Source organism: Arachis hypogaea, chromosome 1, assembly GCF_003086295.3.
Source record: "Arachis hypogaea cultivar Tifrunner chromosome 1, arahy.Tifrunner.gnm2.J5K5, whole genome shotgun sequence".
Taxonomy (NCBI): Eukaryota; Viridiplantae; Streptophyta; class Magnoliopsida; order Fabales; family Fabaceae; genus Arachis; species Arachis hypogaea.
The window spans coordinates 62,994,176-63,014,629 of NC_092036.1; the positions used below are offsets into that span (position 1 = coordinate 62,994,176).

General features: G+C 39.1%; 1 non-coding gene across 1 annotated transcript; it reads left to right on the top strand.

Moving 5' to 3' along the window:
- The first annotated feature begins 17,197 nt into the window (after window positions 1–17,197).
- LOC112711667 (small nucleolar RNA R71) lies at window positions 17,198–17,305 on the top strand. The gene has a single exon (XR_003157569.1). It is a non-coding gene; the product is annotated as a small nucleolar RNA R71 (small nucleolar RNA).
- Window positions 17,306–20,454: the final 3,149 nt, after the last annotated feature.

Sequence of the window (20,454 nt, forward strand, 5' to 3'; positions counted from 1 at the left end):
TGAAGGATTTATTTACTTTTTCACCAAGTAGGTAGAATCATTTTAGCATGTAGTTGCATTCACATTCATAGGTTGCATTGCATGAGTCTTGCCTTTCCCTACTCATTTATTTGGTCTCCTTGAGTTTAGCATGAGGACATGCTAATGTTTAAGTGTGGGGAGGTTGATAAACCACTATTTTATGGTTTACAATGTGTTTAATTATGTGGTTTTATCATGGTCTTTACCCACTTATTCATATAATTAGCATGAATTTATATTTCCTCCCTAAAATTATTACATGATTGAAAACATGCTTCTTTGGTCTTAATTTAGCTAATCTTAATCCTCTCTTATTACCATTCGATGCCTTAATCTGTGTGTTAAGTTTTTCAGGCTTCATAGGGCAGGAATGGCTTGGAGAATGAAGAGGAAGTGTGCAAAGATGGAAGGAATACAAGGAATTGAGGAGATGACAAGCGAAAAGTCACACAGTCGCATGGCTCATGCGACCGCGCGAAATGGAAGAAATCAGAGTGACGCGATCGCGTGCCTGACGCGACCGCGCGGATTGGAAGCTACACGAATGACGCGAAAGCGTGGACGACGCACACGCGTGGTACGAGAAATGTTAAATGATGCGAACGCATGGACGACACGGACGCGTGACATGTGTGATCTGCAGAATTACAAAAGTCGTTGTCAGAGATTTTGGGCCGCATTGTAACCCAGTTTTCGGCCCAGAAACACAGATTAAAGTTAGGGAACATGCAGAGACTCAATAAGCTTTTCATAATTCACAATTTTAGGATTTAGATGTAGTTTTTAGAGAGAGAGGTTCTCTCCTCTCTCTTAGGATTTAGGTAGGATTTTTAGAAATTAGGATTTAATTCGACTCTTCATCAGGTTCAATATTTCCTTTACTTTATATTTATCTCTTATTTTAGATACTTCAATGCTTTTATTGGTATTTAATTTATGTTGCCCAATTGGCTTATGAACTTTTCATGTTAGGATTATACATTATTGAGATGTTTCTAGATTTATGATTTCAATTCAGCTTTCCACATTCTTGGCTTTGGTTAGGAAATCAGTAACTCTTGAGTTATCAAACTCAACGTGATCGATGACCGCTATCTTTATTAATTAGCTTGAACTTCTATAATCCCAACCTTTTCTTATTAACTAGGATTTAAAGATCAAACTAATTAGCCACTTGACCTTCATTTGCAACAGCAGAGGTTAACTAAGTGGAGTTAAGATTCAATTTTCGTCATCATTGATAAGGATAACTAGGATAGGACTTCTAATTTCTCATACTTTTCCAAGAGTTTATTTTACAGTCAATCATTTATTTTACTTGTCATTCATCATAATTGTTCTTCATTCTTAAAACCTCCAATTTACAAAACTCATAACCAATAATAATAACATACCTCCCTGCAATTCCTTGAGAAGACGACCCGAGGTTTAAATACTTCTGTTATTAATTTATTTAGGGGTTTGTTACTTGTGACAACCAAAACGTTTGCACGAAGGGATTTTTGTTGGTTTAGAAACTATATCTACAACGCGACTTTATAAAATTCTTTACTAGCAAAAATCCTAACGTCAGGTGCCTAGCTTGGAGCTTGGGTGCCCAGCTTGGGAGTAGGGGGCACTGGGCTTGAGAGTTTGGGCTCCCAGCTTGGACTCTTGAGGCTTGGCGTCAGCTTCTCTTCCTTTTCCTGCGAGTATACTTGTGTTTTCTTGTCCTTTTATCATAATTTCTAGAAAATAAATCCTGAAAACACAATCATTTTAAAACATCTCCAAACATATGATTAGTGATAAAACTTTCACTAAAAATATAAGAACTTTGATTCAAACCTAAGAAAACTATTAAAAAAGAAACCTAAAAATAACTAAAGATGCCTAAACATCAGAAAGATGGAAAGAGGAATAAGTTAAAAGAGAAATTATCCAAGGGGCCAAAATGGGGTATCATAATGTCAAGAAAAAGGAAGGAAAATAACTCATGAGTTGTGATAAATGAAAGTAATAACATCGAGCTTTGTTTAGCGAGTGAGAATGGGTTTAAATATATTAATGTAGAGGCATGTAGAAAGTGGAAGAGAGGGAGAAAGCTGGGGCTGTATATAGATTATGAAGAAAAAGCCATTAAGTACCTGACAGACATACTTACAAGAAAGAAGAAGGCAAGGAAAAGGGAAGCCAGAAAAGGGGTCGAGGTTGAAAAAAGAAAGGAGATAAAAAGGTGTAAACTATAGGTATAAGGAGTTATTATTAAGAAGGATGTATTTGAGGAGGTACTAGAAAAGTGTATGTAGTTAGAAGATAGATATCTTTGAGGAGATACCATAAAAAATGTATGTGGTTGAACAAGTGCTAGTGATTTTAGCATTTGTTCCATATTTGGCGAATGACAGAAGGATAGTATGGGTGGAGCTTATGAAAATTAAGGACATGGATTCTCTATCCTATATTTTTCTTAAAGAGTTTCTTGACATCTTAAACCAGATAAAAAAGAAGTAGCGGTAATCATAATACAGTTATGATGATTTTTGCTATAGTTCCTTCTCCTAGGGGCAAGGTTTTGAAGCTCGGACCGATCATCGAACCATTTTAGATACTGATTTATTAGTTTAACCGGTTTAACCATAGTCCAACAAAAAAATGATTTTATAATAAAATAATAAATAAACACCCTACAACATAATTAGTTCTTTATATAAGATATAAGGTTCCGGGATGCCAACGACAATCCTAGAACTTCACATCAATTACAGATTTTCAAACTTAACGAAATATAAAATATAAACCATAAATAGGGTATTCTAACTTAAGGAATTTTTAACTATCACTAAAACATCATTGTCCCACAACCATCACCAACCTATCCTCCATGCGATCCCATTACTACAGCCGACCGAGCCTCTCCAATCCCAACATCCATATCCGTGGTCTCACAGTATATCAGTAATAGCAAACACAAGTAATGATATTCAAACACAACCAAATTCAATTACAACAATTATAACTGATAGAAGTTAAGGAAGAATTATCATATAGGCGAACACCATATGAAATAAACACACCCAAATAAAGTCACATATGTAACACCCCGTTACCCTAAGCCTTACCTCTAGCCGTAAACCAAAGGATAACAAAGTGCCACAACAGTTCTAAATCTTATAATATATAATATATGTCCAAGAATTTATATAACTAGAAGCCCGATGAAGGAATAAAGCTCAAAGTCGCATAAAGCGGAAGTATGAAACGCGAAGCATTCACACACGATAACTAAATGCGTAGGCACGGATAGAACAAGACATAATATATATAAAACCTTGTAGTTAGCTCCAGGATACACAAGGTAGTACTTAAATTAAACAAGACATATATATAAGAATGATATACAAAAAGAGGACTAGTCACAACCTCCGAAGTTTAGGCCAGCTAGTCAAACTGAATACAATTGGGTTTTGATGTTTAAAACAGCAAAAAACTATCTCTCAAAGTTTTTAGAAATAAAGCCTCCAAGGCAACAAGGTTATATAAATACAAAGGATGAGAGAGAGACTATATCAAAATAAAGCAGAATAAAACAAGGAAGAAACCATACTCTGTTCTGTCACCATCTCGCAACTTACCCAGGTAGGTTACGACCTGCATCTAGAAAACAACAACAACATATGATATAATAACCAGAGGTTTTTAGTATGGTAACAGTGCCCAGTATGTAAGATGTAAGGTTCCAGGACGCCAAAGACAATCTTAGAACTTCACATCGATACAGATATTCAAGCTTAGAATAAATAAATAACTTAAACCATAAACAGCGTATTCTATCTTAAAGGATTTCTAACTAACATCAAATCACACCGCTGTATCCCACAGCTTTCACCAACCTAACCTACATGAGATCCCATCGCCACCGGCTACCGAGTCTCCTCAATCCCAGCAGAAAACACAAGTAATGCATATAAATAAAACACAAGAATAGTACATGTACAGCAAATAGAACAATTAGCAATTAAACATGTGATCCATTTAGACATAATAGAAATTAAACAAAGCAAACAAACAGGTAGAAGATGCATTTGATGAATGCCTTCCCTATTGGCTCGTGATATCACTTGTCGGTCTATAAATGCCAACCCAACACATCCTTCCGGATGTAACCTTCCTGCCATGCCCAGAGATATAGGCTCTGCACACTCATGTAGTAGAGAAATTTGCCACGCCAGAGATATAGGCTCTGCACACTCATGCAGCAGGGAGTCTGCTACGCAGAGATATAGGCTTTGCACACTCATGCAGCAGAGAAGGAAACAACAACAATTAACCATTTCATACCATTTTCATCAATTTCAATACCTACCCCACTCAATCTCTTGCAACTCTTCTAGCCACAAATCCAACACAATTCACAACTTAACAAATCAAAATATCAATATTAACCAATTTACACAATCCAACCACTCATAAATCTCATCCATCCTATGACATCTTCAATCTTCATAAATTATCATTCAACACCCATATCAACCCTCAATATCCTCCATTAGCATTAACATCATAAATATCATAAAAAATCATCCCATTCTTCAAAATTATCATACACCATCAATTCACACCTTTTAACAACCAATCCAATCCTATCCTAAGGTCCACTAGACTAAGTGTCCAGAAACATTACATATTACATAAAGAAAGCCGAAACCATACCTTGGTCGATTCCCACACAACTTAAAACACTAAGCTTAAGCTCAAAGCCCAAAAACATTAAGCTCACTCCAACAAGCATCAAACCTCAAACTAACATCATATAATATACAAAACATCAAACCTAGGATTCACAAAACAACTAAACACAAGGGTTTAGTGAGACGTTACCTTACCCAATGAGATTAGGCGCAAAATCCAACAATATACCAATGCTAGATCATCCCAGATGAATCCATATTTGACGATAAATTTTGGATTGAATTGAGCTGATTTCATCATATAAACCCACATTTATTCATTTAAATAGCATACTTTTGTATTTTCTCTCTAAATTATGTCTAATTGTGAAAACATGCTATTTGTGCTTAATTTAATCAATTTTATTCCACTTTCATTCCATTTAATGCCTTGATGCTTTTGATGAGGGATTTCAGGTGTAATAGGTAGGAATGGCTTGATAAGAGTGGAAGAGAAGCATGCAATTGGGAGAGAACATGAAGAAAATAAAGGAGAAGCACACAGCCATGTGTGCGTACGCACAATATGGGAATCAACAAATGTGCATACGCACAACTTTTGTGCGTACGCACAGGATGAAAATCAACAAGTGCGTACCAGCACGTGACTTCATTAAAAAGTCACGTGGCTCGCGATTTTGAGGGCTTTTTGGCCCATTTCTGAAGGTGCTGAAGCATATAAGGAGGTGATAGTAATGCGGCGGAAATTGGTGAATTAAAAATTATTAAAATATATGCGTTGCAAGTATAGTTCTTAACTCACCAGAATTCCACTTATCAATTTAGAAAGGTGTCATAGAAATTCAAATTTTAAACATTAGGAGTATGAATCCCAGGTCGTCTCCCAACGAGTTGCAGAAAAGTGTGCTATTTTATTAATCAGATGTTTTCAAAAAGGTTTGAGTTGAGTAAACAGGAAATAAAATTGGAGAATTTGAATAATGTAAATTAAAGCCTTGATTGGGAGTTGATTAGTTGGAAGTCCCGCTGTTGTTGGATTACTCTCTAGATTAATTGATAATAAAAGGTTATCCTGTTTAGTTATCTCTTACTAGGTAAGGGAAAGTTAAACAAGTTGGGATGCTATGCCCATTCACAAGTTCCAACCCACTTAATTAAAAGGGATTGGTGTTAGTGACTAGAGGGCAAGCCAACAATAACCCAATTACAATCTTTCTTTCAAGCCTTCCAACTCAAATAGTGAGGGCAAATAATGAGGAATGATGACTCAAATAATTTTTCTAGCACCATGTAAAAAGGAAAGAAGAAGAAAGAAAATATGGATAATGAAAAGAAAAAGAAAAGAAAAGAAAATAACAGAAAATAAGAAGAATGATAGAAAAGGAAGGAGGAAAGAAGAAAATAAAACCTTGTTAATGGAGGTGAGAGAGAGAGAGTGAAAGGTGAGATAGAAGGAAAAAGGGAGAAGGAAGAAATAAGGAGGGAAAAGAAAAATTAGGATTTGGAGGAGAGAAAGATAAGATATTTTGGCAGTTGTGGTTGAGCTGTGCGGCGCAAGTAACGCGGCCGCGTGGGGCACGCGTTCACGTGATTGCGCTTTAGTTCAGTTGACGCGGTCGCATCGGCCACGCGATCGCGTGACCCATATTATGCTTCTGGCGCGAGGGTAGCCTCGTGCCTGCACAACTCTCTGTTCAAATTGATATATTTGCCAAAATTGGGGTGACGCGATCACGTGGGGCATGTGATCGCGTGAGTGGGCTTCAGAAGGGATGATGCAGACGCGTCAGCGACGCGGTCACGTGATAGGGATGGTGAGTCCAGCACCACTCTCGCACAATATTTCGTTGTGCACCTCTTTTACGTCGGAAATCATGGCACGCGACCGCGTACGGCCAGGAATCCCATGTGACGCGGACGCGTCAGCGACGCGGTAGCGTGGGACAATTTGTGCCATTGGCACGCCTCCAGCCACGCACCAGCGAAACTCTCTGTTGTTTTTTTATTTTCTCACCTCTCCTTGCGACGCGGACGCGTCGCTGATGTGGTCGCGTCGCGCGGCCCTTTTTTTTTATAAAAGTATGCAAATGCAGATGCATGAAGGTACTGATAAAGAGAAGAGTTATTGACTAGGGAAAACTAAAGGTAGAAAGAAAAGAATGATCATACCATGGTGGGTTGTCTCCCACCTAGCACTTTGCTTTAACGTCCGTAAGTTGGACGCTCCATTAGCTCAATCTTCTGGCATGTGGAGGTCTTCCAAGAGGAAGATCTCAAGTTCCTTATTTTTCTGTATCTTCTCGCCATGGTACAGCTTCAGACGTTGTCCATTAACTTTGATAAGTTCAGAGCTTGAAGGGTGGCTGAGGTGATAAACTCCGTATGGTTCGGCCTTCTCTACTCTGTATGGAGCTTCCCATCTTGATCTCAACTTGCCTGGCATAAGCCTCAGTCGAGATTTGTAAAGGAGGACTAAATCCCCAGTTTGGAACTCTTTTCTCTTGATGTGCTGATCATGTACAGCCCTCATTTTCTCCTTGTATATTCTTGAGTTCTCATAAGCTTCTAGGCGAAGGCTCTCCAGTTCTTGCAGTTGCAACTTCCTTTCAGCTCCAGCTTGCTCAATTCCCATGTTGCACTCCTTGACTGCCCAAAAGACTCTATGCTCTACTTCAACTGGGAGATGACAAGCTTTTCCATAAACTAAGCGGAAAGGGCTCATCCCAATGGGTGTTTTATATGCTGTCCTGTATGCCCATAGTGCATCTTGTAGCCTGGTGCTCCAGTCTTTTCTATGAGGTTTGACTATCTTCTGCAAGATACGCTTTATCTCTCTGTTTTACACCTCGGCTTGCCCGTTGGTTTGAGGATGGTATGCTGTTGCAACCTTATGAATTATCTCATGCTTCTTCATCAATCCTGTTAGTCTCCTGTTACAAAAATGGGTGCCTTGATCGCTCACGATTACTCGTGGTGATCCAAAGCGGCAAATAATATGGTTTCTCACAAAGGAAACAACAGTGTTAGCATCATCAGTGCGGGTAGGAATTGCTTCAACCTATTTGGAAACGTAATCCATAGCTAATAATATATAAAAATGATCATTAGAATTTGGAAACGGACCCATGAAGTCAATGCCCCAAACATCAAAAATTTCACAGAAAAGCATAATTTGTTGAGGCATCTCATCTCTCCTGGATATGTTACCAAATTTTTGGCATGGAAGACAAGATTTACAAAACTCAGCAGCGTCTCTAAAAAGAGTAGACCACTAGAATCCACAGTCTAAGATCTTTCTAGCTATTCTTTGATGGCCAAAATGTCCTCCACTCTCAGACGAGTGACAGGCCTCTAAAATGGACTGGAATTCTGATTGAGGCACACAACGTCTAATTACCTGATCAATGCCACATCTCCACAAATATGGGTCATCCCATATATAATATTTAGACTCGCTTTTCAGCTTGTCTTTTTGATGCTTAGAAAAGTGTGGAGGAAATGTGTGGCTAACTAGATAATTAGCTACAGGTGCGTACCAAGGTGCTACCTCAGATACTGCTTGCAGGTTATCAAATGGAAAATTATCATCTATAGGAGTAGAATCATCTTTAATGTGCTCAAGGCGACTCAAGTGGTCTGCCACTAGATTCCGGTTACCGCTCCTATCCTTTATTTCTAAATCAAATTCTTGTAATAGCAGTATCCAACGTATGAGCCTTGGTTTGGACTCCTTTTTAGCTAATAGATACTTTAAAGCTGCATGGTCCGAATATACTACTACCCTAGTACCAAGTAAATAAGCTCAGAATTTATCCAGAGCAAAAACAATAGCAAGAAGCTCTTTTTCAGTAGTATTATGATGAGCGGATAATTTATACGGTTTTTGGCATTGTTTTTAGTATGTTTTTAGTATATTTTAGTTAGTTTTTATTACATTTTTATTAGTTTTTAGTTAAAATTCACTTTTCTGGGCTTTACTATGAGTTTGTGTGTTTTTCTGTGATTTCAGGTATTTTCTGGCTGAAATTGAGGGACCTGAGCAAATATCTGATTCAGAGGCTGAAAAGGACTGCAGATGCTGTTGGATTCTGACCTCCCTGCACTCGAGGTGGATTTTCTGGACCTACAGAAACCCAATTGGTGCGCTCTCAATTGCGTTGGAAAGTAGACATCCTGGGCTTTCCAGCAATGTATAATAGTCCATACTTTGCCCGAGATTTGATGGCCCAAACCGGCGTTGCAAATCAGCTTCAGAATTCCCGGTGTTTAACGCCGGAACTGGCACAAAAATTGGAGTTAAACGCCCAAACTGGCATAAAAGCTGGCGTTTAACTCCAGAAAAAGTCTCTACACATGAAAGCTTCAATGCTCAGCCCAAGCACACACCAAGTGGACCCCGAAAGTGGATTTTTACGTCATTTACTCATTTCTGTATACCCTAGGTTACTAGTTCACTATTAATAGGACCTTTTGACATTGTATCTCTACCTTATGACATTACACGTTTCTTATTGTATCTTCGATGGCATGAGTCTCTAAACCCCATGGTTGGGGGTGAGGAGCTCTGCTGTGTCTTGATGGATTAATGCAATTACTATTGTTTTTCATTCAATCACGCTTGCTTCTATTCTAAGATATCACTTGTTCCTAAACTTGATGAATGTGATGATTCGTGACACTCATCATCATTCTCACCTATGAACGTGTGCCTGACAACCACCTCCGTTCTACCTTAGATTGAGTAGATATCTCTTGGATTTCTTAATCAGAATCTTCGTGGTATAAGCTAGAATTGATGGCGGCATTCAAGAAAATCCAGAAGGTCTAAACCTTGTCTGTGGTATTCTGAGTAGGATTCAAGGATTGAATGACTGTGATGAGCTTCAAACTCCTGAAGGCTGGGCGTTAGTGACAGACGCAAAAGAATCACTGGATTCTATTCCGACCTGATTGAGAACCGACAGATGATTAGCCGTGCTGTGACAGAGCGCGTTGAACATTTTCACTGAGAGGATGGGAGGTAGCCATTGAAAATGGTGAAACCCTACATACAGCTTGCCATGGAAGGAGCCTTGCGTGCGTGAAGAAGAAGACAGTAGGAAAGCAGAGATCCAGAAGATAGAGCATCTCCAAAACCTCAACCTGTTCTCCATTACTGCAAAACAAGTAATTATTTCATGTTCTTCCACTTTTCACAATTAAACCTGAGAATTATTGATATCCTGACTAAGAGTTACAAGATAACCATAGCTTGCTTCATGCCGACAATCTCCGTGGGATCGACCTTTACTCACGTAAGGTATTACTTGGACAACCCAGTGCACTTGCTGGTTAGTTGTGCGGGATTGCAAAAGTGTGATTGTAATTTCGTGCACCATAGTATAATTGGACTGGGCAGCGTCTAAAGTCTTAGACGCATAAGCAATAACAAAAGGATCCTTACCTTCACGTTGAGCAGCGCTACTCCTACTGCATGGTTGGAAGCATCACACATGATTTCAAATGGCTGGCTCCAGTCTGGTCCTCGCACAATTGGAGCTTGAGTCAGGTCTATCTTCAGCTTATCAAACGCTTGTTTGCAATCCTCACTGAACTCGAACTCAATATCCTTCTGCAGTAATCTGGATAAGGAAAGTGCTACCTTACTGAAGTCCTTAATAAATCTCCTGTAAATACCTGCATGGCCAAGGAACGAACGGACTTCCCTCACAGAAGAAGGATAAGGTAAACTAGAAATAACATTCACCTTTGTTGGGTCTATAGAAATGCCAGTATTAGATACAACATGTCCTAGTACAATCCCTTGTTTAACCATAAAATGACATTTTTCAAAATTTAATACAAGGTTTGTATTGACACATCTATCTAATACTCTAGATAATCTATCTAAGCAAAGGCTAAAAGAATCACCATAAATGCTAAAATCATCCATAAAAACCTCCATACAGTCCTCAATAAGATCAGAGAAAAGACTCATCATGCACCTCTGGAAAGTAGCTAGTGCATTGCACAAGCCAAAGGGCATTCTCTTGTAAGCATAAGTCCCAAAAGGACATGTAAAAGTAGACTTTTCCTGATCCTCAGGAGCTATATGAATCTGGAAATAACCTGTGTAACCATCTAAAAAGCAATAATGTGATTTACCTGACAGGGGATCCAGCATTTGATCAATGAATGGAAGTGGGTAGTGATCCTTGCGAGTAGCTTGGTTGAGACGCCTGTTGGTGCACGAAATTGTGATCATCAATGGCACCATCAACATGGTACGCTCAATTACAATCTCAACTCTTTATCACAACTTCGCACAACTAACCAGCAAGTGCACTGGGTCGTCCAAGTAATAAACCTTATGCGAGTAAGGGTCGATCCCACGAAGATTGTTGGTATGAAGCAAGCTATGGTCATCTTGTAAATCTTAGTCAGGCGGATTCAAATGGTTATGGAGGATTAATGATTAAAAGATGAATAAAACATAAATAAAGATAGAGATACTTATGTAATTCATTGGTGAGAATTTCAGATAAGCGTATGGAGATGCTTTGTCCCTTCCGTCTCTCTGCTTTCCTACTGTCTTCATCCAATTCTTCTTACTCCATTCCATGGCAAGCTGTATGTTGGGCATCACCGTTGTCAATGGCTACAGTCCCGTCCTCTCAATGAAAATGTTCAACGCGCTCTACAGCACGGCTATTCATCTGTCGATTCTCGATCATGTCGGAATAGAATCCAATGATTCTTTTGCGTCTGTCATTAACGCCCCACAATCGCGAGTTTGAAGCTCGTCACAGTCATTCAATCCTTGAATCCTACTCAGAATACCAATGACAAGGTTTAGACCTTCCGGATTCTCAAGAATGCCGCCATCAATTCTAGCTTATACCACGAAGATTCTGATTAAGGAACCTAAGAGATACACATTCAAGCCTTGTTTGCATGTAGAACGGAAGTGGTTGTCAGGCACGCATTCATAAGTGAAAATGATGATGAGTGTCACATAATCATCACATTCATCAAGTTCTTGAGTGCGAATGAATATCTTGGAACAATAATAAGCTGAATTGAATAGAAGAACAATAGTAATTGCATTAATACTCGAGGTACAGCAGAGCTCCACACCTTAATCTATAGTGTGTAGAAACTCCACCGTTGAAAATACATAAGAACAAGGTCTAGGCATGGCCGAATGACCAGCCTCCCATAATCTAAGAACTAGATGTCCAAAGATGATCCTAAGATCTAAAGTGATCAAAAGATTTCTAATACAATAGCAAAAAGGTCCTATTTGTAGAGAACTAGTAGCTTAGGGTTTACAAAGATGAGTAAATGACATAAAAATCCACTTCCGGGCCCACTTGGTGTGTGCTTGGGCTGAGCATTGAAGCTTTCATGTGTAGAGACCTTTCTTGGAGTTAAACACCAGCTTTTGTGCCAGTTTGGGCATTTAACTCCCATTCTTGTGCCAGTTCCGGCGTTTAACGCCAGAATTCTTGAGCTGATTTGGAACGCCAGTTTGGGCCATCAAATCTCGGACAAAGTATGGAATATTATACATTGCTGGAAAGCCCAGGATGTCTACTTTCCAACGCAATTAAGACGCGCCGATTGGGCATCTGTAGCTCCAGAAAATCCACTTCGAGTGCGGGGAGGTCAGAATCCAACAACATCTGCAGTCCTTTTTACCCTCTGAATTAGATTTTTGCTCAGGTCCCTCAATTTCAGCCAGAAAATACCTGAAATCAAAGAAAAAGACACAAACTCATAGTGAAGTCCAGAAAAGTGAATTTTAAATAAAAACTAATAAAAATATAATAAAAACTAACTAAAACATACTAAAAACATACTAAAAACAATGCCAAAAAGCGTAGAAATTATCCGCTCATCACAACACCAAACTTAAATTGTTGCTTATCCCCAAGCAACTGAAAATCAAATATGATAAAAAGAAGAGAATATGCAATGAGTTCCAGAAACATCTATGAAGATCAGTATTAATTAGATGAGCGGGGCTTTTAGCTTTTTGCCTCTGAACAGTTTTGGCATCTCACTCTATCCTTTGAAATTCAGAATGATTGGCTTCTATAGGAACTCAGAATCCAGATAGTGTTATTGATTCTCCTAGTTAAGTATGATGATTCTTGAACACAGCTACTTTATGAGTCTTGGCCGTGGCCCAAAGCACTCTGTCTTCCAGTATTACCACCGGATACATACATGCCACAGACACATAACTGGGTAAACCTTTTCAGATTGTGACTCAGCTTTGCTAGAGTCCCCAATTAGAGGTGTCCAGGGTTCTTAAGCACACTCTTTTTGTCTTGGATCACAACTTTATTTTTTTACCCTTGCCTTTTGGTTTAAAGGCCTATTGGCTTTTTCTGCTTGCTTTCTCTCTTTTTTTTCGAACATAATCTCTTTTTTTTTTGAATTCAATGCTTTTTCTTGCTTCAAGAATCATTTTTATGATTTTTCAGATCCTCAGTAACATGTCTCCTTTTTTCATCATTCTTTCAAGAGCCAACATTCATGAATAACAAATTCAAAAGACATATGCACTGTTCAAGCATACATTCAGAAGTCAAAATATTGCCACCACATCAAAATAATTAATCTGTTATAAAATTCAAAATTCATGCAATTCTTCTCTTTTTTTAATTAAGAACATTTTTCATTTAAAAAAGGTGATGGATTCATGGAACATTCATAACTTTAAGGCATAGACACTAAGACACTAATGATCATAAGACACAAACATAGATAGATATAAGCATAAAAATTCGAAAAACAAAAAAATAAAGAACAAGGAGATTAAAGAACGGGTCCACCTTAGTGATGGCGGCTTGTTCTTCCTCTTGAAGATCTTATGGAGTGCTTGAGCTCCTCAATGTCTCTTCCTTGCCTTTGTTGCTCCTCTCTCATGATTCTTTGATCTTCTTTAATTTCATGGAGGAGGATGGAATGTTCTTGATGCTCCACCCTTAGTTGTCCCATGTTGGAACTCAATTCTCCTAGGGAGGTGTTGATTTGCTCCCAATAGTTTTGTGGAGGAAAGTGCATCCCTTGAGGCATCTCAGGGATTTCATGATGAGTGGGATCTCTTGTTTGCTCCATCCTTTTCTTAGTGATGGGCTTGTCCTCATCAATGAGGATGTCTCCCTCTATGTTAACTCCAACTGAATTACAGAGGTGACAAATGAGATGAGGGAAGGCTAACCTTGCCAAGGAAGAGGACTTGTCCGCCACCTTATAAAGTTCTTGGGATATAAGCTCATGAACTTCTACTTCCACTCCAATCATGATGCTATGAATCATGATAGCCCGGTCTATAGTAACTTCGGACTGGTTGCTAGTGGGAATGATTGAGCATTGGATAAACTCCAACCATCCCCTAGCCACGGGCTTGAGGTTATGCCTTCTCAGTTGAACCGGCTTCCCTCTTGAATCTCTCTTTCATTGAGCGCCCTCTTCACAAATGTCTATGAGGACTTGGTCCAACCTTTGATCAAAGTTGACCCTTCTAGTGTAAGGGTGTTCATCTCCTTGCATCATGGGCAAGTTGAATGCCAACCTTATATTTTTCGGACTAAAATCTAAGCATTTCCTCCGAACCATTGTAAGCCAATTCTTTGGGTCTGGGTTCACACTTTGATCATTGTTCTTGGTGATCCATGCATTGGCATAGAACTCTTGAACCATTAAGATTCCGACTTGTTGAATGGGGTTGGTAAGAACTTCCCAACCTCTTTTTCGGATCTCATGTCGGATCTCTGGATATTCACTCTTTTTGAGTTTGAAAGGGACCTCGGGGGTTACCTTCTTCATGGCCACAACTTCATGGAAGTGGTCTTGATGCATCCTTGAGATAAATCTCTCCATCTCCTATGACTCGGAGGTGGAAGCTTTTGCCTTCCCTTTCCTCTTTCTAGAGGTTTCTTTGGCCTTAGATGCCATAAATGGTTATGGAAAAACAAAAAGCAATGCTTTTACCACACCAAACTTAGAAGGTTTGCTCGTCCTCAAGCAAAAGAAGAAAGAAGAGAGTAGAAGAAGAAGAAATAGAGGAGATGGATGTGGCTTTATTTTTCGGCCAAGGGGGAGAAGTAGTGTGTAGGTTGTGTGAAAATGAAGGAGTGAAGATAGGTTTATATAGGGGTGGAGAGAGGGGTAGGGTTCGGCCAATATGGGTGGGTTTGGGAGGGAAAGTGGTTTGAATTTGAATGGTGAGGTAGGTGGGGTTTTATGAAGGATGGATGTGAGTGGTGAAGAGAATGGTGGGATTTGATAGGTGAGGGGTTTTTGGGAAAAAGGTGTTGAGGTGATTGGTGAATGGGTGAAGAAGAGAGAGAGTGGTGGGGTAGGTGGGGATCCTGTGGGGTCCACAGATCCTGAGGTGTCAAGGATAATTCATCCCTGCACCAAGTGGCAAGCAAAAATACTCCTTCTGCCAATCCTGGCGTTAAACGCCGGGCTGGTGCCCATTTCTGGTGTTTAACTCCAGCTTCTTGCCCATTCCTGGCGTTAAACGCCAGTCTGGTGCCCCTTTCTGGCGTTAAATGCCCAGCGTGGTGCCAGACTGGGCGTTAAACGCCCATTTTGCTATCTTCACTGGCGTTTAAACGCTAGCAAATTTTCCTCTAGGGTGTGCTATTTTCCTTTCTGTTTTTCATTCTGTTTTTGCTTTTTCAATTGATTTTGTGACTTCCCATGATCATCAACCTATAGAAAACATAAAATAACAAAAGGAAAATAGATAAATATAACATTGCGTTGCCTCCCAACAAGTGCTTCTTTAATGTCAGTAGCTTGACAGTGGGCTCTCATGGAGCCTTACAGATACTCAGAGCCATGTTGGAACCTCCCAACACCAAACTTAGAGTTTGAATGTGGGGGTTCAATACCAAACTTAGAATTTGGTTGTGGCTTCCCAACACCAAACTTAGAGTTTGACTGTGGGGGCTCTGTTTGACTCTGTTTTGAGAGAAGCTCTTCATGCTTCCTCTCCATGGTTACAGAGGGATATCCTTGAGCTTTAAACATAAAGGATTCTTCATTCACTTGAATGATCAATTCTCCTCTGTCAACATCAATCACATCCTTTGTTGTGGCTAGGAAGGGTCTGCCAAGGATGATGGATTCATCCATGCACTTCCCAGTCTCTAGGACTATGAAATTAGCAGGGATGTAATGGTCTTCAATCTTTACCAGAACATCCTCTACAAGTCCATAAGCCTGTTTTCTTGAATTGTCTGCCATCTCTACTGAGATTCTTGCAGCTTGCACCTCAAAGATCCATAGCTTCTCCATTACAGAGAGATGCATGAGGTTTATGCTTGACCCTAGGTCACACAGAGCCTTCTTAAAGGTCATGGTGCCTATGGTACAAGGTATTGAGAACTTCCCAGGATCTTGTCTCTTTTGAGGTAATCTCTGCCTAGTCAAGTCATCCAGTTCTTTGGTGAGCAAAGGAGGTTCATCCTCCCAAGTCTCATTACCAAATAACTTGTCATTTAGCTTCATGATTGCTCTAAGGTACTTAGCAACTTGCTCTTCAGTGACATCTTTGTCCTCTTCAGAGGAAGAATACTCATAAGAGCTCATGAATGGCAGAAGTAAATCCAATGGAACCTCTACGGTCTCAGTGCGAGCCTCAGATTCCCATGGTTCCTCATTAGGGAACTCATTGGAGGCCAGTGGACGTCCATTGAGGTCTTCCTCAGTGGCGCTCACTGTCTCTTTCTCCTCTCCAAATTCGGCCATGTTGATGGCCTTACACTCTCCTTTTGGATTTTCTTCTGTATTGCTTGGAAGAGTATTAGGAGGGAGTTCAGTAACTTTCTTACTTAGCTGACCCACTTGTGCCTCCAAGTTTCTAATGGAGGACCTTGTTTCAGTCATGAAGTAGTTTTGATTAGATCAGAGACCGTGGTTGCTAAGTCAGAGTGGCTCTGCTTAGAATTCTCTGTCTGTTGCTGAGAAGATGATGGAAAAGGCTTGCCATTGCCAAACCTGTTTCTTCCACCATTATTGTTGTTGAAACCTTGTTGAGGTCTTTGTTGATCCTTCCATGAGAGATTTGGATGATTTCTCCATGAAGGATTATAGGTGTTTTCATAGGGTTGTCCCATGTAATTCACCTCTTCTATTGATGGGTTCTCAGGATCATAAGCTTCTTCTTCAGATGAAGCGTCCTTAGTACTGCCTGGTGCAGCTTGCATTCCAGACAGACTTTGAGAAATCATATTGACTTGCTGAGTCAATATTTTGTTCTGAGCCAATATGGCATTCAGAGTATCAATCTCAATAACTCCTTTCTTCTGATTCGTCCCATTGTTCACAGGATTCCTTTTAGAAGTGTACATGAATTGGTTATTTGCAACCATTTCAATGAGTTCTTGAGCTTCTGCAGGCATCTTTTTCAGATGAAGAGATCCTCCAGCAGAGCTGTCCAATGACATCTTGGACAGTTCAGACAGACCTTCATAGAAGATACCTACGATGCTCCATTCAGAAAGCATGTCAGAAGGACACTTTCTGATCAATTGTTTGTATCTTTCCCAAGCTTCATAGAGGGATTCACCTTCCTTCTGTCTGAAGGTTTGGACTTCCACTCTAAGCTTACTCAATTTTTGAGGAGGAAAAAACTTTGCCAAGAAGGCATTGACTAACTTTTCCCAAGAGTTCAGGCTTTCTTTAGGTTGTGAGTCCAACCATATCCTAGCTCTGTCTCTTACAGCAAAAGAGAATAGCATAAGTCTGTAGACCTCAGGATCAACCCCATTGGTCTTGACAGTGTCACAGATTTGCAAGAATTCAGCTAAAAACTGATGAGGATCTTCCAATGGAAGTCCATGGAACTTGCAATTCTGTTGCATTAGAGAAACTAATTGAGGCTTAAGCTCAAAGTTGTTTGCTCAATGACAGGGATAGAGATGCTTCTCCCATAGAAGTCAGGAGTAGGTGCAGTAAAGTCACCCAGCACCTTCCTTGCATTATTTGCATTGTTGTTGTTTTCGGCTGCCATGTCTTCTTCTTTGAAGATCTCTGTTAGGTCCTCTACAGAGAATTGTGCTTTAGCATCTCTTAGCTTTCGCTTCAAGGTCCTTTCAGGTTCAGGGTCAGCTTCAACAAGAATGCCTTTGTCTTTGCTCCTGCTCATATGAAAGAGAAGAGAACAAGAAAATATGGAATCCTCTATGTCACAGTATAGAGATTCCTTGAGGTGTCAGAGGAAAAGAAGAATAGAAGGAGGAGGTAGAAGAATTCGAACTTATCAAGAGGGATAGAGTTCGAATTGTGCATTGAGGAGGAGTGTTAGTCCATAAATAGAAGGATGTGAGAAGAGGGAAAGAAATTTTCGAAAATTAACGTGAATTAATTAAAAGAAATTTTGAAAAATGGTAATTGATTTTCAAAAACTAAGATTGGGAAAGAAATTAAGTGAAATTTGAAAAAGATTTTGAAATTAGAAATAAAAAAGATATGATTTGAAAACTATTTTTGAAAAAGATGTGATTAAGAAGATATGATTGAAAAGTTATGGTTTTAAAAAGATATGATTGAAAAACAATTTAAAAAGATTTGATTTTTAAAATTAATGACTTGGCTAACAAGAAAAGATATGATTCAAACATTAAACCTTTCTCAACAGAAAAGGCAACATACTTGAAATGTTGAATCAAATCATTAATTGTTAGCAAGTATTTTTGAAAATGGAAAAAAATTGATTTTGAAAATATATGATTGAAAAGATATGCTTTGAAAAAGATTTGATTTTGAAAAATTATGAAAACTTGAAAAAAATTTGAATTAAAAACAGAATCTTCCCTCTTGTGCCATCCTGGCGTTAAACACCCAGAATGGTTTCCATTCTGGCGTTTAACACCCAAAACTCTACCTTTTTGGGCGTTAAACGCCCAGCCAGGTATCCTGGCTGGCGTTTAAACGCCAGTTTTCCTTCTTCACTGGGCGTTTTGAACGCCCAGCTTTTTCTGTGTAATTCCTCTGCTGAATGTTCTGAATCTTCAATTCTCTATATTATTGACTTGAAAAGACACAAATTAAAATTTTTTGGATTTTTAATAATGAGGAATAATCAAAATGCAACTAAGATCAAGTAGACAATGCATGCAAGACAACAAACTTAGAAGTTTGTATACTATTGACACTAACAAATTGAGAATGCATATGAGAAACAACAAAACACTCACGACAAGAGAATTTAAAGATCAGAGCAAGGAAATCATCAACAACAACTTGAAGATTAATGAAGACACATGCATGAATTCAAAAAATGCAAGAAGAACAGAAACATGCAATTGACACCAAACTTAAAATGAGACACTAGACTCAAACAAGAAACATAAAATATTTTTGGTTTTTACGATTTGTAATTTTTTTGGTTTTTTCAAAAATTATGTGGAAGAAGAAAATAAAGAGGATCAAAACTTTTAATAAGAATTCCAGGTATCATGCAATGTTAGTCTAAAGCTATAGTCTAAAAAGATTAGACATGGCTAGCCAAGCTTCAGCAGGACATTACATTCAAGAGCTAAATTGATGAGAATCAATCAGCTTTGGTGATGATAAGAACATCACCTTGAAACTCTAGAATTCATTCTTAAAAATTCTGAAGAAAAATACCTAATCTAAGCAACAAGATGAACCGTCAGTTGTCCAAACTCGAACAATCCCCGGCAACGGCGCCAAAAACATGGTGCACGAAATTGTGATCATCAATGGCAACATCAACATGGTACGCTCAATTGCAATCTCAACTCTTTATCACAACTTCGCACAACTAACCAGTAAGTGCACTGGGTCGTCCAAGTAATAAACCTTACGCGAGTAAGGGTCGATCCCGCAGAGATTGTTGGTATGAAGCAAGCTATGGTCATTTTGTAAATCTTAGTCAGGCGGATTCAAATGGTAATGGAGGATTAATGATTAAAAGATGAATAAAATATAAAATAAAGATAGAGATACTTATATAATTCATTGGTGAGAATTTCAGATAAGCGTATGGAGATGCTTTGTCCCTTCTGTCTCTCTGTTTTCCTACTGTCTTCATCCAATTCTTCTTACTCCTTTCCATGGCAAGCTATATGTTGGGCATCACCATTGTCAATGGCTACAGTCCCGTCCTCTCAGTGAAAATGTTCAATGCGCTCTATCACAGCACGCTATTCATCTATCGGTTCTAGATCATGTCGGAATAGAATCTAGTGATTCTTTTACGTCTGTCACTAACGCCCCACAATCGCGAGTTTGAAGCTCGTCACAATCATTCAATCCTTGAATCATACTCAGAATACCACAGACAAGGTTTAGACCTTCCGGATTCTCAAGAATGCTGCCATCAATTCTAGCTTATACCACGAAGATTCTGATTAAGGAACCCAAGAGATACACATTCAAGCCTTGTTTGCATGTAGAACGGATGTGGTTGTCAGGCATGTGTTCATAAGTGAGAATGATGATGAGTGTCACATAATCATCACATTCATCAAGTTCTTGAGTGCGAATGAATATCTTGGAACAAGAATATGCTGAATTGAATAGAAGAACAATAGTAATTGCATTAATACTCGAGGTACAGCAGAGCTCCACACCTTAATCTATGGTGTGTAGCAACTCCACCGTTAAAAATACATAAGAACAAGGTCTAGGCATGGCCGAATGACCAGCCTCCCGTAATCTAAGAACTAGACGTCCAAAGATGATCCTATGATCTAAAGTGATCAAAAGATTTCTAATACAATAGCAAAAA